Genomic DNA, 27,588 nt, shown 5'->3' with positions numbered 1-27,588 from the left:
GCTATCACTGGCTAATTCTGGATTTGATTGAAGCAGATCCTTTTAGAAGCTACAACATGGTGAAAAATGACCGTTTTGTATATTGACAAGCTCTTTCAAAGTTTCTTCTAGTTTGAATGCACAATAAAGGACACATTTGCATATGTGTATGATTAAAGGGTTAAAATATTGTACAATAAAGAAACTGTATTTACATATTTTATATATTCTACAGCTACAGTTACTATGTAACTTACATGTATAGTATAACACTGGATGTTTTTTATTAAATGGGAATTCAGCCAAGTTAAACAGTGTACTAAGTTTGTTCTAGTATGGAAATCAATTCCTAAATGAAAATTATAACAATTTCCCTGGCAACAGTAGCTGGTGCCAGCAGACACATTTAGCCACCAACTACTACATGGAAATATGCATTCTTCATTACAATTTCTGATTGTAATGGTACTTTTGTTGTTGTTGTTGTTGTTTAATGGCTCAGTGTCCCTGGTATTTTGGTATAATAGCTGGGTCTTTTGAATATAGAAAATGGGGATCAAAAATATTTTTTATATCTCTTCAAGACATCCTTTAAAGTTAGGTGTCTTTGGGGAGTTTCTTTTGAAAAACCATAGCAAATAAATGTTTTATTACTAAAAAATAACGAAAAAACAAGTATAAACTAAGAAGAAAACAATTTTCTTTTTCAGCATCCTTTCTGAAAAGCACAAATGCTTCATCTACTCTGTGTGAAACATGGTATGATATTCTTAGGACTGTCTAACTGACACTGTGATAGAAAAATAGGCCTTTGATTTGATGAATCCAAAGAATACCTGAGTATACTAGAATTCAACCTGAAAAACACGGTCATGTAGGAAATTTAAGATGAGTCTCTCATTTTCTTCTTTTCAGAGGATTAGTTTAATTACAGTTCATCTTTCCTCTTCTAATCTATAGACATTTAATTTCTATTTATCTACAAATATTTCTTTACCATATACAGGCATACCTCAGAGATATTACAGGTTCTGTTACAGACCACCACAGTAAGGCCAATATCACAAAATAAATCACACATTTTTTTGATTTCTCAATGCATATAAAAGTTATGTTTACACAATACTGTAGTTTATTAAGTGTGCATTAGCATTATGACAAAATACAATGTACATACCTTAATTTAAAAATACTTATTACTAGAAAAATGCTAACAATCCTCTCAGCCTTCATTGTCTCCATGATGATGGCTGCTGACTGCTTAGGTTGGTGGTTGCTAACGGTTAGGAGGGCAGTGGCAATTTCTTAAAATAAGAGAACAATGGAAAGTGCTACTTCAGTGAAGAGATGAGTAATAAGGAGGAGACTTATTGCTTATCTGAAGAAAGTTTTAGTGGTGTGAATAGAAGACCAAGCCAGCCACAGTATTTCCTCAAACCAAAAACAATGGAGTTTGCCACATCAACTGGTTTTCCTGTCACAAAGGATTTCTTTAAAGCATGTGAGGCTGTTTGATAGCATTTTACTCACAGCAGAACCTCTTTCAAAATAAAAGTCAGTTCTCTCAAACCCTACCACTGCTTTATCAACTAAGTTTATGTAATATTATAAATTCTTTGTTGTCGTTTCAACAATGTTCACCATATCTTTACCAGAATTAGATACAATTTCAAGAAACCATCTATGGGAAGCAATTCCTCTCCACTGAGATTACAGTAATTCAGTCACGTCTTCATGCTCCACTTTTAACTCTAGTCCTCTTGTTATCTTCAACATATCTGTAGTTCTTTCTTACACTAAAATCTTGTACCCCTCGAAGTCATTCGTGAAGGTTGAAATCAATTTCTTCCTAATTCCTATTTATGTTCATATTTTTCACCTCCTCCCATCATTCACAAATGTTCTTAATGGCATCTGGAAAAGTAAATCCTTTCAATCCTTTCCAGATTGTTTTCAATTTACATTTCCCAGATCCATTAAAGGAATTACTAACTATGGCAGTTATGGCATATATGTATGTGTACATATATATATGCTAATAACATTATATATATAATTATTAATTATATACATAATTAATAATATGTGAAGTTTAAAATTACTCCTTGGTCCCTGGTGTGCAGAATGGATGTTGTGTTGGCAGGCATACAAACATTAATTCCCGTGTATATCCCCATCAGAACTTAGGTAACCAGAAGAATTGTGAATGAGCAGTAGTATGTTGAAAGGAATCATTTTTCTGAGCAGTAGGTCTCAACAGTGGGCTCATTATTCAGTAAGCCACGATGTTCACATATGTGCTATCATCCGTGCTTTGTTGTTCCATTTACAGAGCACAGGCAGAGTAGATTTAGCATAATTCTTAATGGTCCTAAGATTTTCAGAACAGTAAATGAGCATTAGCTTCAACTTTAAGTCACCCACTGCATTAACTCCTAACAAGAGCAAACCTATCTGTACTTTGAAGCTTTGAATCCAGGCATTGACTTCTCTCTAGCTATGAAAGTCCTAGGTAGCATCTTCTTCAAAAATAAGGTTGTTTCATCTCTACATTAAAAATCTGTTGTTTACCGTGACCACCTTCATCAATGATTGTAGCTAAATTATGAATAACTTGCAGTTTCTACTTTAGCACCTACTGCTCTACCTTAAGCTTTTATGTTATAGAGACAGCTTATTTCCTTAAAGCTTATAAACTCACCTCTGCTTGCTTCGAGCTTTCTTCTGCAGCTTCATCAGCTCTCTCAGACTTCAGAGAATTGAAGAGAATTAGGGCCTTCCTCTGGATTAGGTTTTAGTTTGAGGAAATACTGTAGCTGCTTTGATCTTCTATTCATACCACTAAAACATTCTCCATATCAGCAATAAGACTCTCTCTTATCATTCATTTGTTCACTGAAGTAGCACTTTCCAATTTTTTTCCCAAGAACTTTGCCTTTATATTCACGGCTTGGTTAATTGGCAAAATAGGTCTAGCGTTTGGCCTTTCTCAGCCTTTGATATGCCTTCTACATAAAACGTAAGCCTTTCTAGCTTTTGATTTGAAGTGAGAGATGTGAAACTCTTTCTTTCACTTGAACACTTAGAGGCCATTGTGGGGCTATTAATTGGTGTAATTTCAATATTACTTCATTTCTGGGAATAGGCAGTCTTGAGAGGGAGAAAGATGGGAGAATGGCCTATAAATCAAAGAGTCAAAACACACACAGTTGTTAAGTCCTCAGTCTTATGTGGGTGTGGTTTGTGGTGCCCCAAAGCAATTACAATCGTAACATCAAAGATCATTCTTTACAGATCACCATACCAAACAGAATACTAATTTTAAAAGCTTGAAATATTACGATAATTACCAAAATATGACAAAGAGACATGAGGTGTTCAAAAATGGCACTGACAGACTTGCATAATGCAGAGTTGCAACAAACCAATTTATAAAAAATACGTATCAGTGAAGCACCATAAAGCAAAGTGCAATAAAAAGGTGCACCTGTATTCAGCTTACTTTAATAATTACATTTTTCTAGGTAGTATGTCAGATTATGAGTCTTCCTGCATTTATCTCATATTTTCTAGGCATTTCAGAACTACTTTTTCTCCTAGTTTTTGCTGTTACACTTTGCTTTATTACTCTAATTTTAAAACTCTTACATTTTTCAGCAATATTTCCCAGTTAACCTCATGTCCATTATTTCCCCTTTAAGCCTGTCTAAAATTCAGTTTGAACTATGTCTGAAGATATGCTGCTGCTGAGCTGAAGCACAGCGTAAACTTTTCTTGCTCAAGAGAATGTGCAGCCTGGAGATTTGCTCTACAAACCCCATAAAACACTGATACTGCTTAGAACACACATGGATCCAAGGGCCATCAAAGTGTTTTTATCTTTTATTCCTCTTTCCTCATGTCCACTTGGAGAAATGATGGTTTTGCCCTGTCTATATACTACCAATTACATGAAGTAATTGCTTCATATCAGTCATCATTTCTAAGTCTGATTCCAGTTTTCTGTGTAATTAAAAACCATTATTTTAGGATTTTTGTCCTTCCAGTTTCTAAAAATGTAATTTCTTGTGTATTCTTTATAACTATTCTAAATTTAAAAATAAAGATAATGGACATTTTAAAAAGGTTATTATAGCATTCATATAAGTTATATGCATTAAAACGAACATAAATACATAGATGCATATGTGAATGTATGTATGTATATAAATATTTGTATATACATATGTCTATACAAATGTTTATATATATGTGTGTGTATATATTTGAAATATATGTATGTATTTCAAGTATATATACATTTCAAAACTGCAACTGTCAAAACTGCAAAAATGACTTTGGTTATGCCTTTAAGAAGAGGTTGGTTTTTTTTGTTTTTGTTTTTGTTTTTTGCGAAAGTGAAATAAGGACATTTTAAAATTCTTGCTCTGTTAGAAAATTATGACAACACATCCCCATAATGAACCGAATAGTCAGTACCATACTAACACCTTCAGCGTGTAAAACCCAATCCCTGGTAAAAGAATTAAGCATATATCAATTTTCAAAATATGTTAAACTAGTATCTTTCCACACATTAAAATTTTTCATTTTAACTACAAACTAATGAGCTCTGGCTATGAATGAAATATCCTGGTACTTAATGTACATCTGACATCATGTATATGCAGGCCTCAAATCCTTCTATTTAAATAATCCTCTGAAGAAATAGTGTGCCAGACAAGTAGAAAAATCAGGAACAGGAAGTCCCAAATATCATAAAAACTTGTAGTTTTACAAGATATTCTAACAGCATATCCCCACAAGTTTGGGTGCTTACTTACTTCAAACAAAACAATAGGCATTCCCTCCTTTGAGGCATTTCATACTATGACTCATAGTCACTAAACACTGTGTGTTTAGTGTGTTTACATTTTGTGTTGAAATAGTGTGTTTAAAGTTTGTGTTTAAATTCACTAAAGCACAAAAACAAAAATTGCTTTTAAGAAACCACAAAATAGGGTATATATTTTAAAATTTCATCAGAAAGAAAATGTCACTGGACTTTTTTTGTTTATTGTATTGTTATCAATATATTATCAGCAGTTTCTCTATAATGTGTATCCCTAATTAAAAATTTAGGAAACTAACTGAAACTCAACTTGACTCTTAAACTTTCTTTAACTTTGAAGCATATTCACATATTCCCATTATTCCAATGAGGATAAATTCATATTAACATTCTAGCCCATTTTAGTCGTTGTAATGAGCCTAAAATAGCTGCCAGCTTGCAGTGCTGGAATTAATGATAATTAAATGTAACACAAAATGTATTTCCATATTTTGTATTGCTCAAATGATTTCATCTCAGATGTAGTATGATTCCTTTTAGAGATGACTACTTCTATTTAATCTCTTTTCCAATTTTAATTTGAATTTCATATTGTTCCTGACTGTTTAATGAATATTTTGGGAGATGGCCATAGTGTTGTTAATTATACTAAAGACTGAGTGTAATTAATTCTTTTGGACCCAAAGTCAGCTAGTTAATCGATTTCTGATGAAACTGGAGATTAAACACAGATAGTTCACCTCTTCCTTCATTCATTTTAATTCTTTTCTCTTTCAATTCAATCAGATTACTTTGGGAAGTCATTGCTGGCAAGTCAATTGTGGAACTGTTTTGGACATTACCCAAGTGTTAATAAATGGGTGATCTTTTCAGTCAAGTTACCTTGATATTGATTTCTGAAAATGAAGAAATTTTAGTTTTAGTTATTGAGAAGTAAAAACTACCATTATCATTTATAATTCATATTTAAGTAGTTTATAATTATCTATTAACAATAGGCTCATGTAATCACACATAAGAAAGCTGTTGGCATGGCATTCCTAATAATCCTTAAAACGTAGAGACAAAGGTTTACTGTATTTTCTTTTTTTTTTGTTTTTCCTGCCTCACAGCTCATGCTCATTCTTTTTTTTTTTTTTTAATTTATTTATTATTATTATACTTTAAGTTGTAGGGTACATGTGCATAACGTGCAGGTTTGTTACATATGTATACTTGTGCCATGTTGGTGTGCTGCACCCATCAACTCAAACACATTTACTACCATATAGCATATCCTATAATTGAGTTCGAAACTCATGAGCACAAACTAATTTCTTAAACAGTTTTATGCTTATAGTATTGTTGAAAAATGCAGTAGTGTGTATGGCAGTTTATTATTTTCAGTGATATACATAATGACATGTTAAATTATAACACCAAAAAAGGCCTTAAAAGTAAAAATAGGCCATGAGAAATAATAGTAAATAATGAATTAATATCATTTGTTTTAGTCAAGGAACAAAACATAAAGAAGATTCTTCACATTTTTCTTATTTCTAGAGATAACTTTTAAGTGTGCTGTGTAATATTTTAACAATGATATTCTCAGATAATTTTGAACAAAGCGCTGAGTTTGGTGCATTATTATTTTACAGTCAATCAATTAATGTTAGTTAAGCTTGTGCCGGTAAAAGTCAAAGCTCTTGCTAATATATTTTCTGTACTCTGGAAAAGGGATTACTCTGTATACTTCTGTTAACTTTATGATTTGGGATTGTTCCTAAGAATTCTGGGAAAACCCCAATAACCTTATAATTTAATATTGATTGTACAGATACTGCTTTAGTCTGCTTTTGCATCTATGACGGAATACCACAGACTAGACAATTTTTAAAGAAACTTACATCTCACAGTTCTGGAAGCTGGGAAGTTCAAGATCAAGGTGCCAGCCAGTTTGGTGCATTCTCTGGAGAAGAGAAACACTGTTCCTCACATGACAGAAGACCCTAAAGGGCAAGCCCCTCCTGCGGGCTCTATTCGTAGCAGCATTGATTCATTCATGAAGGCAGGCCACTCATGACCTAAACACCTCCCATTAGGCTCACCCTCCCAACACTGTTGCATTGACAACTAAGTTTAGAAATGGGCTGGGCGCCGGGAGCGGTGGCTCACGCCTGTAATCCCAGCACTTTGGGAGGCCGAGGCGGGCGGATCACAAGGTCAGGAGATCGAGACCACGGTGAAACCCCGTCTCTACTAAAAATACAAAAAAAATTAGCCGGGCGCGGTTGTGGGCGCCTGTAGTCCCAGCTACTCGGGAGGCTGAGGCAGGAGAATGGCGGGAACCCGGGAGGCGGAGCTTGCAGTGAGCTGAGATCCGGCCACTGCACTCCAGCCTGGGCGACAGAGCGAGACTCCGTCTCAAAAAAAAAAAAAAAGAAATGGGCTGGGCGCGGTGGCTCACACCTGTAATCCCAGCACTTTGGGAGGCCAAGGCGGGCAGATCAGGAGGTCAGGAGATCCAGACCATCTTGGCTAACACGGTGAAACCACGTCTCTACTAAAAGAATACAAAAAATTAGCCGGGCGTGGTGGCGGGCGCCTGTAGTCCCAGCTACTCTGGAGGCTGAGGCAGGAGAACGGTGTGAACCCGGGAGGCGGAGCTTCCAGTGAGCCCGATCGCACCACTGCACTGCAGCCTGGGTGGCAGAGTGAGACTCCGTCTCAAAAAAAAATAAAAATAAATGAATTTAGAAGGAAGCAAAAACATTGAAACCATAGTGGATAAAATCCTTCCTAATCTGACCAATGAACGTGTAATTGTACTGTTGGAATTCACTGATGAAGATACCACATTGGCAAGTCTATAACTCATGCAACTGCATAATGATATTTTGGTCAATGATGGACAGATACTTAACAGTGGCTCCATAAGATTATAATGGAGATGAACATTTTCCATCACCTAGAATTTACCATACTGTAACTTTAATATTATTTAAGTGTTTTCTTCTTCTACTTATAAAACATGATAAGTATAAAACAACCTCAGGTAGGTCCTTCAGGAGGTATCCCAGAAGAAGGCATTGTTTTCATAGGATCACAGTTCCATGCATGTTATTACCAATGAAGACCGTCCAGTGGAACAAGATACAAAGGTGGAAGACACTGAAATTGATGATGTTGACACTGTGTAGGCTTAGGCTAATGTATGGCTATGTGTCTTAGGTTTCAACAAAAAAAGTTTAAAAAGTTAAAAATATTTAAGAAAGGAAAAATCTTATAGAATAAGAAAAAAATTTAAAAGTATTTCATATAACTGTAAAACGTCTTCGTGTTTTAAACTTATTTAAAAGGATTAGAAAAATTTAAAGATGTTAAAAAGTTTGTAAAGTAAAAGATGTTATAGTAAGCCATGTTTAATTTATTGCTGAAGAAATAAAAAGTTTCAATAAATTTAGTGTAGCCCAGTGTACAATGTTTATAAAGCATACAGTACTGGTACAGTAATGTCCTAGACCTTCACAGTCACTTCCCACTCACCCAGAGCAACTTCCATTTCTGCAAGATTCATTCATGGAAAGTGTCCTATAAGGTGTACTTTAAAAATAATCTTTATACTACATTTTTACTGTCTCTTTTATCTGTTTAGATATGTTCAGATACAAAAATACTTATCATTTTGTTACCATTTCCTGCAGTACTCACTATAGTAACATACTGTATGGGTGTGTAGTGTAGGAGCAATAGGATAGACCATATACCTTAGGGAAAATAGTAGGTTGTAAATCTAGATTTGTGTAAGTACCTTCTGCGATGTTCACACAATGACAAAATTGCCTCACAATTCATTTCTCAGAATGTATTCTCATCATTAAGCAAGGAATAATTGTAGTTATATTTCAAGAAACTACTTCAATATGTGTAAGATAGATCATCGGGCAGTTTTTCTCTTGAATAAAATCTTTGTAGTTTGAATTTTCACAACTGCTTATGAATGAGGAAGCATCCCAATACTCAGCAGATGACCAGGCAGGGACATCTTTCTATTTTTACAAGAAAGTGAACCATATTCTAGACATCAAAGAATTTGAGGAAAAGTCAAAATGTGTGATGTAAATTTTATTGTGTAATGTCATATTTAAAAAGAAAACCAACATTAATCTTCTCATTATAATTTAAAAAGTTTAAATGGTATTTGATTTCCTTGAGTACAATCAAATGGTTTAAAGTACAAATCTTATCTTTATTTGCTTTCTAACATGCCCTTTGCTTTCTTATGTGCAGTATTATAACATGACTAAATTAGTCGTAATTATGTTCTTGCTTTCTTCAGGTGATTATAACTTGGTTTTCTGAGATAGTCCGTATTAACTTATATTCTGACTTAGAAGCATTTACAACCCTACCAGTCACATACCGTTTTAGTCACTGAAATTTGAATTTGTCAACACAGAGCACCAGTTTTGCCAGAAGTCTATTATTTGATATTAATATCCTAGACGTTTCACAAAATTTCTACATTTCTTGCAAAAATATTAGGAGAAAAGTATTTGTAGTAATTCTAAAAGCAGAAACAAATTTAACCAGGAAAAAAACATATAGAGTAATAAAACATGAATTTGAGCAGATCTGATAACTATAATAACCATGGGTGGGAAAAAAATGAACATTGAAGCTACCGGTTGACTTATCTAAAATAATTTTCTGTGCAATTTAATGATATTATAGTATATTCTCTAGCAGATCAACATCAAAACCATGTACATTCCATTGTGTCTTTCCAGCCTAATGTTCTGCAGTTTTTCACAAGCCTCAATACCACTTGGCAGTTTCTAAAGGACACGTAATATCCCCAAATAAATTTTTCCTTGTATATATTCTCTTCACACCCGGTCCATCCTGAGATCCCCAGAACCTTATTTGTGTTTGTCACTTCTTGGTCATTTACTCTGTGAAAACTCAGACTTCTACAAACAGACAAAATCCTTTCTTCCTCAGGGATCCCACAGTAACTTGGAAAAATCCCTATACATCCAATATCATATTGTGTTATGATGGTGAGCTTTTACAATGGTTATTTCAGGATTCCATGAATTTTTTAAAGTGGTGATACTGGCTTATTCATCTTTGTCACCACTAACCTATTACATTGCTGATCAGTTATAATTCATGCTATGCTTGTTAAATGAGAAGACTCCTCAAAAGTAAGTTTGAGTTTATCATCTTAAAAAATGACCATGTTATTTGTACGATGATTTCGTATTTATTTACTGCTAATTCTGTGAAAAGCTTAATAGAATTTCACTGTACTGTGTACCTTGGGGAAGCCAATACTCTGGAATCTTATTATATTTGCATCTCTGTATAGGGTTGTATTGTTTCTAACTTGGTTCAAGTCATCAGACTGACTTACAAAAGCATCTATCACAGAAGATGACCACGATACGCACAAGGCAAAAGGTTTCCATTCACTTAGGCTGCTTTTACAGCAAACTGTTTATGGCGGTTCTCTTGTAATCATAGCAAGGACATAGCAACTTTAATTAAGGACATTACTAAGATGTATTGACCCACCTGTGCTAATGTTGGAATTTAAAGCTCAAGAAGCTACAACATTGACCCAAAATTTTAAGTTTATGGATTTGCTGCCAGACATAGGGCCATTTTACAAAGACAGCTCTAATTCCCCAAATTTTCCAAGTACATTCACTCTAAATTGTCTCTCTCTTTCTAAGATAAAGATAACAATGTTTCATTTTGTGTTGCTGTTTTATGAGATTGGAAGACACAAAAATTATCACTGAGTGGATTCATATATTTTTAGACACAGGAAGGAAATATGTTATGAAACTAATGTTGATATTTTATAAACTTTACAAAAAAGCTCCCAGAAACTGATCATCGTCAATATTCAATACAAGTAGTGTGTGTATTCAAGTAGATATATGCCTATGTGTCATAAGGCATGTCGATCCTTACATGTGGTTGACTTAGTGTTCCCAAGTGGCTAAATTGACTCATATTCCATCTGTTTTGAAACAAAAGGATTTGAACTTTAATTTTGTGAATATATCAAGGAAGAGATACGAGCTTAAGGTTATTAAAGATACTCACTTTTTATGAGTAAAGAGTAACACATGACCGGCACAAATTATGTGTTGCATTATAAATACTTAATAATACTGCTTAAGAAGAATGATAGATACAGGATGTAGAATTTTATTGTTGTTGTTGTTTGTTCTATGTCAGGATTCCTCCTTTTGCTTCATTATTGTTCTGTCGTCTTCAGTGTAAATCTTTATCACTTTTACTACAGACATTTAGTTCGCTTACATTTTCAATTCCTGGCCTCTACCTAAAAAGCTTAATTTTGGATATTATTTTACATGTATGGGATGACATAATCACAATAATTAATACATTAATTGTTGATTGTTGTTCTCATGTTTTAAATGGAGAGCAGAAAAATGAACACAGTATAGTGCTAAAAGTGTATACAGTGCATTCTTCACAGTTGAGGTCAGGAGTTCGAGACCAGTCTGACCAACATGGTAAAACCCCATCTCTACTAAAAATACAAAAATTGGCTGGGTGTGGTGGCGGGTGCCTGTAATCCCAGCTACTCAGGAGGCTGAGGCAGGAGAAATGCTAGAACCTGGGCGGCAGAGGCTGCAGTGAGCTGAGTTCACTCCACTGCACTCCAGCCTGGGTGATAGAGCGAGTGAGATTCAGTCTCAAAAAAAAAAAAGAAAGAAAAAAGTTAATTTGGTCCTAATATGTTCCAGATACATTAAAAGAAGAAACAGTCTCTTAAGTAGTTCACATTCTAGTGTAAAAAAATAAACAACTGCATAAATCCTTTTAATATTATACATATGGTATATACTGTACTGCTGGGCTAAAAATGTAAGGCACTATAAGTGCTTTTAAGATGTTTTCTTAACTTATTTCAGACTTGGAAGTCAGGAATTATATAGAATGTAATTAAAGGGTCACTTAAGTAGAAACATTCATTTATCATCTACTCTACGTCAAATTGTTTGATATGTATAGGGAAATTTAGTTGAATAAAACCATCTTCCAGATGAGTACATCTATGAGAGAGGTTTACACATTAAGAAATATTTTCCATTTAAGGCCTTGAGTTTTTGCTAGCATTTGACACTCAGTTCTGAGAAAAACAGAAGGGGTAGGCATTCAACCAAACTTGCAAAAGGTCTCTTGAAGGTTATGATACCTGAATTAAAGCTTAAGGCAATTATGCAATTCACATACAAATAAAGTGTACTACATTTCAGGTGTTGGAAAATTCACTGCTTATTGAGGATACCTTCAGACAATTTATAGATAAGGTGGATGGCTTTTGAGCTAGTTCTTCAATTCTCAAGGAGTTCCAACACTTAGTGCTGTCACTTTTATCTGAGGAAGAATATTTTATGATAATCTTCCAAGAAATAAAATTTAGAACTAAATGCAAAAATAAGTAATTTCTCCACTTTGTCAGATTTTCATGCTCTCCATAAGAAAAAACAAAAAGCAATCATGTATAAGAGCCATTGTATACATGGATGAAGATAAATGATTATGGACAATTTTGCAGAAATAATGAATAATAGTTGTTAAATAAAGTGGGATTATAAAATTTGTATTAAACAACGCCTGCCCATTGCACTATAAATCATGAATAACTGGTAGATTGTATTTTGCTTAATTTATGTCAATCAACCTCACTGAGCACTAGGAATTAAATGCATTTGTGACTGTGTGTGTGTGTGCGTGCGTGCGCGTGTGCACGCGCACACAATCACAATATTCTCATCCTAATGTTTAATATATTTTAGTGAAATATGACAATTTGAAAGGTAATTTTAATAAATTGGTAGTAAAATAAAATATAAAACTATAAGAAGAGTAAAATTAAAAATCTAAAATTAAAGAAACTCAGTAGAATTAGAGCCATCTGTACTGAATAGTAAATAAATACTTTGTTCTTTCTACAATTGTATTTACTGATACGGTACATAGCTATTGACTGTGTAAGAAATAACCCAAGAAAAGACTTAGAGATAGAAAGTAAAAGTTCTGATAAAAAACAATGAGTAGATTATTTCGTCTGAAATATAGTTACTGTAGACCTGTAAAGAATTATTTGGTAGAAAAGTGACACAACTTAAGTAATTATAATATTTGAGGTTCATTAGGTGAAATATGTGGGAGGAAACTGATGCAATACACCAGATTATAGAGAAATAAGAATTAAATTTGAAAATAGTTATGGAAAAACAAACTGAAAAGTACTTTGCCAATATAAACCACTTGATCCAGTACAAACATTTTCTCTGTAGTTCAGGGACTATATTTTTTTCATTATCACACTTCCAGCCCACAATATCTTGTATAGCCCATGGTAAATACTCAAAATGTTCATGAAATGAACTAATTTCATAAATGAATTAATGTTCATAAATAATTATGGAGCAAATACTGTATATAAAAAATAAATCAGTGGTCATCTGTTTAACAGAAGAAATGTGATGTATATAATGAAATTGAAGACAGAATACAGGGGCTAGAGCTAAATAGGAGAAAAAAAGAGATTAAATAATTTCATGAAAAAGCCTGCATTACTGAAAGAGATTTGACTAATAGGCCGAGATAATTAGATCTTTTTGATACCATATCTTCACCAAGTCTGTGACTCATCCACATTGATACACCAAATCAGGAATTTAAGACTATAGGGATAGTAAAATGTTCATCAAAGACAAAAGCTAATATGAATTCTTGTAATGTTCTATAAAGACATAGTCATAATGAAACTTGTCAGATTTAATGACCTTTGTTTCTGGTGTCTTTTTATAGGTAACGTATATCAGGACCCATCTTCTTTTCTTATTTTCGGACATGAATACACAGCCCTGCTCACTCTAAACATAAGCAATTTTCCTCAGCGTTCAGCGTTCATGATGCCTCATTTTGATAATAACCAGCCTTTCCAGACTCCGCTGCACAGGAACACTATATTCTTAAGTTCTTATCCTTTCTGAAACCATAATTATCTATATAACTCCTATTACCTTAAAGACTTTATGATTATACTTATTTAGTTATGTCATACAACATCTAAGTAACAATTATAGCAATAGCTTTCTTGTGAAACCTTTAGTGGAGATGAGATTAACGACAGAAGAGAAGTTTCTGTTGCTTTCTTATTTTGTTTTGCTTTACATGTTTGGTTAGTTTTTAACAAACTATGAAATCATACATATGTGTACATATAGAGTATGTCCGTGTGTGTGTATATATAGTATATATGTGTATATATAGTATATATGTGTATATAGTATATATATGTGTGTCTATATAGTACATATGTGTGTATATATGTGTATATAGTGTATATACGTGTGTATATATGTGTATATATATAGTGTATATGTGTGTGTATATATGTATATATAAGTGTATATATGTGTGTATATACACATATAGTGTATATATATAGTGTGTGTGTATATATGTGTATATACACATATAGTGTATATATACACATACACATACACACACAATAACCTCACAGAAATATAAAGAGTGGGACTTGGCTGTGACTATTCATTTCCACTGCCTGGATTTAGGATATATCACTTTTATTAGCTTCTTCCAGATAGGATTTACCGTTTCTAAAAGAAACATTTACTTTGAAATTGGAATTATCTTTTGCAAAAGCAACCCAACTTTCATTTTATTCTGAAAATATTGCTAAAACTAAAATAATGCCTTTGGGTTATTTCCATTCTGCCATTTTCTTCCCTTTCTTCCCTTCATCTTTCTTTTTTTCCTTAAATAACAAGTACATGTCTAACAATAGTTGTATAAAAAAATAAAAAAACAAGTTTTCTACAGGTCATCTAGTAACATGCAAGAACTCTTATTAAACTTAACCCTATTAATGTATGCTAGGTAACCCATTTATTCAGTTATTATGAAGATATGTTATTTTACATGTTTACTTAACATTTGGATATGGTGAGTAAAGTTAATTTGTAAAGGTATCCAGATTCTAAAAATGTTCATGCAATATAATTTTCTATTCAATGTTTTGATATTATAGGGATATTTTAAGAGCCCATATGAAATAGACATACTTTCTGAATCATGCTATAGTTTTAGCCATGTTCAAAACTGAAAAAAGAACATATTAGAAACGTCCTATTTTTAATTTTTAAGCATTTAAAAGATACTCCCCACCATATTAAGTATTTAAGTAAACTAGGATTACTTTTTAAAAAATATTTAATATTTGTCAATTAAGCATTTATTAATTTTCCCGCTGGTGCCTAGAAAAACAGTTTGACTAAAAATTTAAGATAAAAAATTTCAAGGAAGAAAAGAGTTAAAATATTTTATATGTTTGAAATTATAGGATAATCAGTAGTGACTCAGGAAAAAAAAAAAAAAAAAGCTTTGGTAACAAGTGTATGAAAATGCTGAACTGTTTTTCCCAACCCCAGCTTCTCATTTACTGGGTGGTGGTCTTAACACACATTCAGATGTCCACAATCACATCATGAAATCGTGCTTATAAACTCAAAAGAAAACCCTTAATATTTGCTAGCGTGAAGAAAACTGCAACTCGTTAAATTTCATGTTTTTTGATACATGTGTTCTGTATTCTGTTCTTTTTGGGTGGCTGATAGCACTATTTGAAGGATATATGTTTTTAACTGCCATCACAGCAGTCAGCATTATGTTCTTCATGGGAGACATAATGCTTTTATAAAACAGTTTAACTGCAGTCTGCTGTGTTGAACTTCATGTCCTTTTTAGTTTGCTTAGTGTACAGTATCACTTTGGAGACTTTCCACAAGAAACATCTACATCATTTTCTCTAAAGTATGACAATGCTGATTTCAACATTAATTATATTTTCTCTCAAGTTAGATGCTCTTAAAGATATCTTGTGTAGCTATCATTTGACATCAGTGATATTTAAAATCATAGAAAATGTTAAAATTCTAACCCGATAGGAAGAATCTAGTAATTTTGCACGTAAATAACAAGTGACAATTAGGATGATTCAGTGATGTTTATGGTTACAATTTAATTGTAATAATCTACTATGTCATGCAGAACTCATTTCAAGATATCAATTATATTATTTGGAAAAGAAAATTGAGATTCAAAGACTTTTACATCTGTGGTTTTAATGAATGTCTTGCTTTATACATTGCACAGTTGTATCTGAAAAAGAGAACAAAATATATCAGAGTCACATTAGTGACAGAGCAGCAGCATTTGGTAAACTGTTTCTAAAAGATTAAGAATAAATGTTTTGCTATGCAATAAAAGTCCATGTATGTCCAAGAATAGTTAAATTAGGAATTAATAAGGTAATATTAAATATAGTTTACTGACCCTAAGTCTCAAATAAAACTCATATCCAGAAAAAGAAATTATCTGGCATGTAAATTTTAAAAAGCAGTAATTACATTATGTTATAAAGCACAGGTCTCCCCACTTACTTTCAAAATTATAGGCACCTGGATAATAGTTCTACTTTGCCTTTCCAACAAAATTTTCTAGCGTAAGTTTGATTTAACCATGGAGCTATAACATTACCATAATTAACAACAGTTTATTTCTTTAACCTTTCTACCTTTATTTTCTATTTCAGTATTAGGTGTGTGTATGAGTGCAAACATCTTGTAATGGAATATGGCTCTACAATGATAAATGGATTGGGTATGGTCAAAATAACTTAAAAATAAGCATATTGAAAAAGTATTAAACATGTCGTCAGCAAATGTGATGTGGCTTTATATTGAATGTTTATTACCTGGATAGGTATCCATTCAAATCACCTCATCAGTATGTTGCTTCAAAAGTGTGAGGCTTATTTTTCTTAGCCAGGTGATTACTCCGTCACAGTGAGGAGCGTATTGTAATGGCTGTAGTGATTTCATTTGCTTTTTCAGAAACATGCTCAGTGCACCAAGCCCTAGTGTTTCCTTATTACATTTTAAATCATGCAGCTACCAGTAGTTTTATCGAGTTTGAAGTGTGTCTTCTGTGAATACAAATGCCATGAGACCAATAATTTTGTTATTTGAAACTAGGAATTTTATTTCAGAAGAAGAATAAGTGGAGATAAAAATATAGCCTTGTTACTTTGATTTGTTCCCAACTACACTGATAATAAAGTAAAAATAACTTTATAATAAAAGACTCAAAATTGACTTATTAACAGTGTTCAGTCAGAATCCTGTTTTGATAAATCTTGGTAAAATATAGTAATGTTTAGTTGGTATGATGTATGCATAATGTCCAGAGCTTATTCTGAATTTGAAGATTTAAACCCAAGTTTTACATGTAGAGAGAAATATTAAAATACAATGGAATAAAAACAATGATTGAACTTTTTCACTAAGGCACGAGTATACTAGAATATCACACCATAACTTTTTAAACGAAGGATTAACCTTCCATGAGAACTATTCTATGGAAAGAAAGAAAAGAATAAAAATTTTAGAAGCATACAATGTTACCTAAAGTCTTGTTTTAATTCACATTATCAGTAACTCAGCAGCCCTTTCTGTCATGGCTAATGTATCTAGTATTTTATGAAATTGGACAAGGAGCACGATTTGTTGAACTAGAACTCAATATGTCTCACACTATTGAAATAGTACAGTAGTTCACTCATAGAAACATCACTATTATCATTATACATTATGACATTTTAGACAAGGAAAAAATACTGCTTTTGTCTCCACAGGTGCGAAGTGCTTTCATTGCAAAAGAAAGGAACTACTGTAGAAGCGTATTTTTGCCAACACATTGTTACTTTGTTGTACTAACAGTTTCAATTACAGTTTAAGATAAAAAGCAAGTGCCTATCTTTTCTCACAGTAAAATGAATTGTCTTTTAAGAAAGGATTGTGAAACAGAAGCCATTTCCATTTTTTGTTTGCTTTTTTCTCTGTTGTTTCTATCAATAAGAAAACATGATAAAAATATAACTATACCATTCTTACCTCCTTGAAATGATACATAACAAAACTGTGTGCTGTTTAATAAAAGTATTTAAATAGTTACGTGTCTTAGACATTATTCTTCCGCATCGTAACATTAAATAGAGCATAGAGACAGGGTCTTGCTCTGGTGCCCATTCTGGAGTGCAGTGGTGCAATCACAGCTCACGGTAGCCTTGAACTCCTGGCTCAAGTGATTCTCTTGCCTCAGCCTACCAAGCAGATAGAGAGAGAGAAGAAAAAAAAAATCCATTGAAGTTATTGCATGTAAATTCATTTTTACCAACAGTGTAATCTATTATTAAATATTCCTAAGGCAACCTACACTTTCTCTTCCTGTCCTAAATGCCTCCATTTTCCAGAGTCTCTGTCCTACTTACTTAGGTAGTAATCTTCTGTAGTCACCATGTACTGCTGTGAGATACTGATGAGAGACGGGACTAGCTGGATTTCCTAGACCTACTAAGAATCCCTAAGCCTAGCTGGGGAAGGTGACTGCACCCACCTTTAAACACCCGGCTTGTAACTCAGCTCACACCCGACCAATCAGGTAGGAAAGAGGGCTCACTAAAATACAAATTAGGCTAAAAGCAGGAGGGAAAGAAATAGTCAAATCTTATATCATCTGAGAGCACAGGGGGAGGGACAATGATTGGGATATAAACTCCAGGCATTCAAGCAGGGAGTGGGCAACCCCCTTTGGGTCCCCTCCCATTGTGTGGGAGCTCCATTTCCACGCTGTTAAATCTTGCAGCTGCACACTCTTCTGGTCCGTGTGTGTTCTGGCTTGAGCTGAGCTTTCCTTCCCCGTCCACCACTGCTGATTGACGCTGTCGAAGACCGCCGCTGACTTCCACCCCTCCAGATGCAGCAGGGTATCTGCTGAGCTTCTGATCCAGGGAGGCACCCATTGCCTCTCCCTATGGGGCTAGAGGCCCAGCATTGTTCCTGCGCGGCTAAGTGCCCGGGTTCGTGCTAATCAACTGAACACTAGTTGCGAGGTTTCACGGTTGTCTTCAGTGACCCACAGCTTCTAGTAGAGCTGTAACACTCACCGCATGACACAAGGTTCCATTTCTTGGAATCTGTGCGACCAAGAACCCCACGGTTCTTGACTATTAATTTGCAGAAGAAAAGAATCTTGCATCTATACTTCTAACAACAGCTTTTATTCACTTGGAGATTTCATTTTGTTTCATCAGCAAGCACTGTTCTTCAGTATGTTAACAGAGAGATGTTAACAACCATCTATTTATGATGGAAGGTGTAGTATTAATGCTGTACCATTGTAAGTTATTGATAACTAGATTAGTAGTAAAGGATGATTTTTCATTTAACATATGATAGGACACATGCAATTAACTACAATAAAGAGAATTATTTGTGTTGTCACTAGATGTAGACTAAAATTATAGGAGGAAGTGTCATTTTCAGAAAAACAATCTTTTTCTTTCTACCAAATAAGTAACTCACAAACAAAAATGCTACAGATTTCAGTAACAGCAGATGATCTACATGAAACTACAGATTTCAGTAACACTAGCTGTCTTTGAATAAATGTATCTGTTTGGCTGAGCATGGTGGCTCACACCTGTAATCCCAGCACTTCGGGAGGCCAAGGCAGGTGGACCACTGAGATAAGGAGTTTGAGAACAGCCTGGCCAACATGATGAAACCCCATCTCTACTACAACTACAAAAATTAGCCGGGAGTGGTGGCAGGTTAGATGTAGAGTGTGAGAGAAAAAAAATTGTAAAAGATGATTTTAAGAGTTTTGACTGGTACAAGGGAAAAAATTGAGTTGACCGTTACAGAGGAAGAGTACAAGGAGAGAAGCAACTTTGGGAAAAAAAGATAACCAGTTTTGTGACATAACAATTTTTAAATAATTATTATCACTCCAAATGGATTTGTATATCAGGACCTCAGAAGTTCTACAGGAATAATCCCTGTTGTATTTAAATAATGGGGAAGGAATCAGCTTTTATTTGTATTCAAAATAATGAGAGTAGATGAGCTGACCAAAACAGGAAGAGCACTGAGAAAATAAAGGAGCTTCAAGTTCTAAAGGCTAAGAGTTCAGCATTTAAAGGTTGAGATGAGGATTAATCAGCAAAAGGGACTCAGTGGGAGCAGCCAAGGGAGGAGAGACTATGTTTATCAAGGAGAAAGGTGAGCTCCGTAAAATCTACCACCACTGATTGTTAAAGATAACATCTGATAAGCTACTTAAGATTACATTTGTTGTCTTTGATAAGAATCTTTGCAGTGAGGTAACAAAGACAAAGACTACTTTGATAGAAACTTACCAGAGAATGTGAAGAGAAATCCTAGAGACACAGAGTAGAGATCATGCCATAATTTTTGCTTGATCATAATTTTTGCTTGATTGGAAGAGGAGAAAACAGTAGTTGTTAGAGGGGAAAAATGGAGTGAAGACAAATGGTGTGATTTTATATTAATGGGCATGGTCTGGTGGAGGAAAGAACTGATGACACAGTATAGAGAGACTAACTACTAGAACAATTTTGTTGAGTAAGTAAGAAGAGATAATTCTCAATAAGTACAACTACTATTTAGAAATAAAATCACTACTAAAATCCACTATTTTTAATTATATTGTTACTGAAAATGAACATAACCTTTGAAGAACTATCAAGATGAATTATTTTTTAAACTTGTTTTCATATTTCCTATAAATGGCTTCTGAATACACATACACAATTAGAACTGCATAGAACTCAAAATTAATATCGATACTGTTATACAAAATTATATATTACATAATGATATTATTTTATTTTGTAAATTAAATGGCAAAAATATATGAGAAAAAGCCATTTAATGCATGCTATTTTTCTGTCATTTTTTCTATCATATTTGTATGATGGATATATTTGGATAAACCAAGGCTCTATATTTTTTGACTCTAGTGATCTTCCACTAGTGACTTAAAAATGTTTGTTTCCTGTGAAAACATTTAATCTAGTCAAGTTCTAAATTAGAGACGTATGATTTTAAAATAAATAAATATTTGAGAGAAATTATTTCTCAACTACTTGGAAATAGCATAGAAAGAAACTCTGCATCTGATAAATCAGTAAATTTATACAGTAGCTAAAATAAGCCGCCCTCCTTCATAAAACAGCAAAATGTTCAAAGGAGAGGTCAGATTTTAATTTGAATATGTACTTACCCAAACATGTTCGGAAAAGTCTGAATAAAGCTGAGTTTTCCTGTAAGAAACCTGAATATGTTCTTGAGTATTAGGCATAATGGAGCTGTGAATTAAGAAATGGTTTCTTTTAAGGATTAAAGTAACAGTTTGTACAACTGACATTTATAACTGAAGGGGTTATCTGGGCTTTGTTCGATTGTTTCTTATCAGGATTATGCAAATAATAAAAAGATCTCAGATATTATTTCTCATGAAGTAATAATCAACCTCAGTCATAATACAAACGAAAACACAGCATTTTCTCTCCATCAATTATCTGAACTTTTAAGGCATGGTTATTTTTAAAATGCAGATTTAAGTTAATCAAGGCATGGTTTAAAAAAGTCTGTTATACTCTTGAGTGGAAACATATTTCATAAATAACATAAACCATTTATCTAGATTTGAAAGGAATGTTTTCTAATTTAATTGTTTTCAAATTACATTAAAATGCATATTAAAATCAATACAATTTTTACATGTAGCAATTCACTTAAAATCAAAGTGTCTATTATTACAGAGGACAATAACACCACACCATTGCCATTATTCAGTCAACAGATAATATTTGATTAAATGAATGAAAACATTTTGGTGAGAAAAGGCTCTGAAATTATTCTTTTAAATATTTAAAAATGTGGAGTTCCTAGAAACACTTGATGCATCTTTAAGAGGTAGAGAGGAAAAAAGCACCAAGCTTGAACCTTCTCTTAGAGATGTTTTTCAGTAGTTTGGCAGATATAGGGAAAACTGGATAAAATATTTTTCTTCTGCTAATGAATAATTTGCAATGAGTTAAGAATATTGAATGAAAATAAAAGTATGAATGACTTACCTCTCTGAAGTATATTATGAATTGTTGAGTAAAAATGTAGGGTTAAAAGGTCTATGCAGTATGTTCTCATTGTTGAATATACATAGTATATATTTATGTATAGCTAACTTGAAAGATTGATGGAAGTTCACAGTATCATTGTTGACAGGTGGCAAGCTTTTCAATGCTTTATTTTCTTCCATTTGTGTAACTTGTTTAACAATATATGTACGTGTTTTATTTAGGTAATAATAAAAAATTGATTTCATATTCTTTTATTTAGAATTGTCTAAGTTACTAAGTGTTCTCAACTTTCCTTACATAAGACAGATTGTAGTGATAATTTACAAGATGGTAAAGAAAATAATTTGAACACCCAAATATATCACATTATTAATATTGCTGAATTGATCATATAGTCTGTGACTGTGAGACTGAATGTAGTTTTCGTTGTTTATTTAAAGTGTGTTAAAAATATAATTTTGGGCCAGGCGCAGTGGCTCACGCCTGTAATCCCAGCACTTTGGGAGGCTGAGGCAGGCAGATCAAAAGGTCAGGAGATCGAGACAATCCTGGCTAACATGGTAAAATCTCGTCTCTACTAAAACTACAAAAAATTGCCACACATGGTGGCGGGCACCTGTAGTCCCAGCTGCTGGAAGGCTGAGGCAGGAGAATGGTGTGAACCCGGGAGGCAGAGCTTGCAGTGAGCAGAGATCGCACCACTGCGCTCCAGCCTGGGTGACAGAGCGAGACTCTGTCTCAAAAAAAAAAAAAAAAGTTTGTGTGTATATATATATATATATATATATATATATATATATATGTGTGTGTGTATATATATATGTGTGTGTGTGTGTATATATATATATAATTTTGACATGAGTATTATTTCAGAAATATATGAAAATGTAATTGCTATTTTTTAACAATAAAAAATTTTTGAAGCATATTTTAAAAATATGAATCATATAGAACTTTATATAGTCTTTATTATTAATAATAGTTTAAAAAACATGAGAAAATTAAAAATTGTGTTAAGCCTAATTGGCAATATGAATCTACATATATCAGATCAAATAGGTTTTCAAATCATTTGATAATTATAGATTACATTTTATACTTATTTTTGTTATTTATAGATTAGAGAAAAATTAGATCTAAATGAGATAGAATGTTATCAAGAAAAGTTTTCAGTTTACAGTAATTTAAGACTTTTGACAAATTGGAAGTATAATTATTCAGATAAGTTGATCAATTTGGATGTCTGTTATATCTATGGCTCTTACTGAAGACAGATGACAGTGAAACTAGACAATCCTGATAACAATAGATTACATTAGAAGTGAAATTTGACCTAAGGGAGAGAAAATCCGTAAGTCTGTATTTTGCCTTTTAAGTAACTTTGCTTCAGGAGTGGCTGCAATTAGTGAACTCATATTATCTCTTGAAGGACATTTGGATATGAACTATGTTATAATGGTAACTCTCACTGCAGTGACAGAATAACAAACACACATGGATAAAATCATCAGGTTCATAAGGCACAAGACAATGGAGACCTTATGTCAATAGAAATACCTAAGCAAAACAATCCCCCTTATAAGGGAAGCCATGAAATACACAAGAAATAAGTGGTAGCTTTTTACCTATACAGTAACAAAAACAAAACAAAGTAGAGAGAAACAATGAGCCAAAATAATGGTAAAATACTCTGTATAGCTTTTACTGAATCTTCCTGTGTCACCCAGGCGGGAGTGCAGTGGTGGGATCCTGGCTCACTGCAAGCTCCGCCTCCCAGGTTCACGCCATTCTCCTGCCTCAGCCTCCCGAGTAGCTGGGACTACAGGTGCCCGCCACCATGCCCGGCTCATGTTTTGTATTTTTAGTAGAGACAGGGTTTCACCATATTAGCCAGGATGGTCTCAATGTCCTGACCTCGTGATCCACCCACTTCGGCCTCCCAAAGTGCTCAGATTACAGGTGTGAGCCACCATGCCTGGCCAAAATACTCTGTAAAAAGCAACAGAAATCTGCTTCTGGAGTGGAAACAAAAAAGGATATTAATTACAGCCTCATGTTTTGATATGTTATGGATCCACTGTACTACTTAGTAATATTTTCCCTTTGGTCAAGTTATTGTATCCTGTATACCTCTGCCTGCTTCAAAATATTTTTTTAATTAATTTAACAAAGGTAGAAAACATGACTTTATCATAAATCTAATAAAGATTTGACTTGAATTCACATCCTTGCATGGCCCCTTCCCAGGCCCCAGGATGAGTTCTAACAATGCATTTACATGGTATTACATGATTTTTAATAGTTTGTAAAAGAAAAAACACTTTAATGGCAAGAAGCTAAGACTACTTTTGAATTCTAATTGGCTGTCCTTTATACTTCCTCAATTGTTAGTTGTCAGTGAGGATTTCTGAGGATCCAGGTAATGGGAAATGGAAGTGGGGAGACATTTGGTTTGGTATTCATATGATTTTGGGTGGCTCATGATAATTTGCTTATATAGAGAAATTGTATTTAGTGGTTGCAGTGTAGGAAAGGCTGCTACAAGGTATTATGACAACTCACCCATAATGATACAAAGTGTTGGCAGAATATGTAACATGCCCAGGTAAGGTAATTCTGAATATATTACCCTAATCAATAGCCAGTGAATTATGAGGTTTTCACAGTCTGACCGATGGATATGGGCACTATTCTTGGCCTGGTGAGAACACCGGGTACTGTTCTATAGTTTTTTGAGTACCTATTTCCCTTGTCTCAAACAGTTTTCTTATGCCTATGTGCACATCACTATACTGCTGGATTCTCCCGGAGGATCCTGTGCAACTCTCTCCTCTCTCCTGGGAGCTCCGACAACCTTTGTTTCCCAGCCTCTCAGCTCTGGCATCTTGATTAAGGGTGTTTGCTGTGCTCTGCCTCATTCAGACACATAGGTATAACTGCCTACTCCAAAATTTTCCCTATAACTGTATTATTCAAGGTTCGCCAAAGAAATAGAGCCAATAGAAGGTAGATGATAGATAGATAGATAGATAGATAGATAGATAGATAGATAGATAGATAGATAGATAGATAGATGATATTTATTATAAGAGATTGACTCGTCCACTTATGGAGGCTGAGAAGTCCCATGATCTCCTGCTCTCTGTAAACTGGAGGACAAGGAAAGCTGGTACAATTCCCATCTAAGTCTGAAGGCCTGAGAACCAGGAACACCAGTGGCTGAGGTCAAAAGAGATAAATGTCCCAGCTCAAGCAGAGAGAGCACATTCCCCCTTCCTTTGCCTTTTTTGTTCTATCAGGCCCTCAATTAATTGGATGATGTCTGCCAATCCACCACTCATTCTGTTGATTCCAATGCATATCCTTTTCAAAAACACCCTCAAAGACACACCTAGAATAATACTGACATGTAAAATGAACCATCACAGAAACCCATCAAGCAGGAGTCTCATATGTCTATGAGACAGTTTAGATATTTATCCCTGCACTAATCTCGTGTTGCAATACAATCCCCAATGCTGGAAGTGGGGTCTGATGGGAGGTATTTGAATCATGTCGGTGTATCTCTTATGGCTTGGTGATGTCTTTGCAACAGTAATGAGTTCTCATAAGATCTGGTCATTTAAAAGTGTGTGACACCTCCCTCCGACTTTCTCTCTCTTACTCCTGCTCTCACCATGTGGCATACCTGCTCCCACTTCACCTTCCCCCATGATTGAAAGCTCCCTAAGGCTTCAGAAGCCTAGCAGATAGCAGCACCATGCTTCCTATAAAGCCTGCAAAACTGTGAGCCAATTAAACTTCCTTTCTTTATAAATTACCAAGTCTCAGGTATTACTCTAGAACAATGCAAGAATGGGCTAATACAGTATATATGTACATATATAAGTTCATCATAAATTTTGCTGATATAAAGTATTCATAGTACACAATTTAAAAACAATAGTAAAATATAAAATATTCTTTATCATATAGCCTACATACCCAGTTGTTTCTCAGGGAATATGCTAATTGAACAGAATCCTTTTATCTATAGCCAACTTGTGGCTGAAATTAGCCATGATTTGACGAAATTAGACAGCGAATAAATGCATAAGTACTTTCTGATTCATCAAAGAAGTTATGTCACTCATGAATGAGTATTGTTCTCACATAAATATTGTCTGGTATTCATTTTCCTTAGAGAAAAACATGAAAATAGCACAATGAAGACATTCAACTAGCTTATCAATGATGGGAGTGGCATCTTTGCTGAGCTGGATAGAAGCATTGGAATACTGAAAAAATAATTCTCAACATTTTTCTGCTATTCACAGTATAATAGCTATAGACATGATGCAGCTTTAAGTTTAATTAGCTTTATTATCATTTCCCATTATTTTCTTATTTCCAGAAAATTAAAAATCAAGTTTTGGTATTTGTAGTATTTTTTAAAATTCTGTGGCTTAAATGCATCCACAATGACCTATTTTGAGTACTATGGAGTTGGAGAGCAAGCCTCAGCAGCACACTGTATTAGTCCATTCTCATGGTGCTATAAATAACTGCCCGAGACAGGGTAATTTATAAAGTAAAGAGGTTTTATTGACTTACAGTTCTTCACCACTAGCGAGGCTTCAGGAAACTTACAATCATAGCTGAAGTGAAAGCAAACACATCCTTCCTCATACAGCTGCAGGGGAAATAAGTGCCGAGCAAAGGGTGAAAAGCCCCTTATAAAACCATCAGATCTCATGAGAACTCACTTATCATGAGAACAGCATGAGGGTAACTGCCCCCATGATTCAATTACCTCCCACCACGTTCCTCCCACAACATGTAGGGATTATGGGAACCACAGTTCAAGATGAGATTTGGGTGGGAACACAATATCACTCACCATATGAAAAAATAGGCATGAACCTTAATAGCATTGAGAAAAGTAAAATGAATTAAAATAGCTAACAGGCAATGAGCTTTGAATTTTTATTTTGACTATAATTTATTTACTTGCAAAATCATCTAATTTAATTTTTAATTGTGACGGAATTTAAGAACTAGACTGTCAAATTTTTGAAAATTAAGAATAGTTTCTTGCAAGAAATAATACAAGAGTTCAGCACACCACTGGCATGCCATATTTAAGTAATCCAAAATAAATATTTTAACTTTTGTTTTTCAGACATTGTTTTGTCTCCATCTTCCTGTATCAGTGAATTGTTCCTTCAGGCTTTTATTTACTCAGGTTATACACAAGTTAAAAAAATTATTGAGCTCCTTCATGCTGTCACATCGTTTATTCAAACCACCAACACATGCGGTTGTCTCTGTTTTTGAAATATTTACCCAAGGGGAATATTTCCTCTCATATCCTCCATCACCACACTGAAGAAGTCACAGGCAATCCTCATTTAATAAATTCTCAAGTGGGCTCCATGCACCCCTCCTTAATCTACTACACACACTTGTCTCTCCCCTCATTTGAGACTTTCCAATGTCTTCTCACTTTATTCAAAGAAAAGATAAAATTCGCATAACATTGTGCAAGGTAACACTTGATCTTGGCCCCAGTTACCTGTAGAACTTTTCTTACACAACTTCTTTCCGACATCATTAACCACATTCCACAAAATTGTTTTCTTGATATTCCTTAAAGAAAGGACAGTCCTGCCTCAAAGTTTTTACAGGTGTTGTTCTCTTAGCTAGAAATGCTTTCTTTTCCCCAAGT

Source organism: Macaca nemestrina, chromosome 19 (assembly GCF_043159975.1).
Source record: "Macaca nemestrina isolate mMacNem1 chromosome 19, mMacNem.hap1, whole genome shotgun sequence".
Classification (NCBI taxonomy): Eukaryota; Metazoa; Chordata; class Mammalia; order Primates; family Cercopithecidae; genus Macaca; species Macaca nemestrina.
This window is presented reverse-complemented; position numbering follows the sequence as displayed.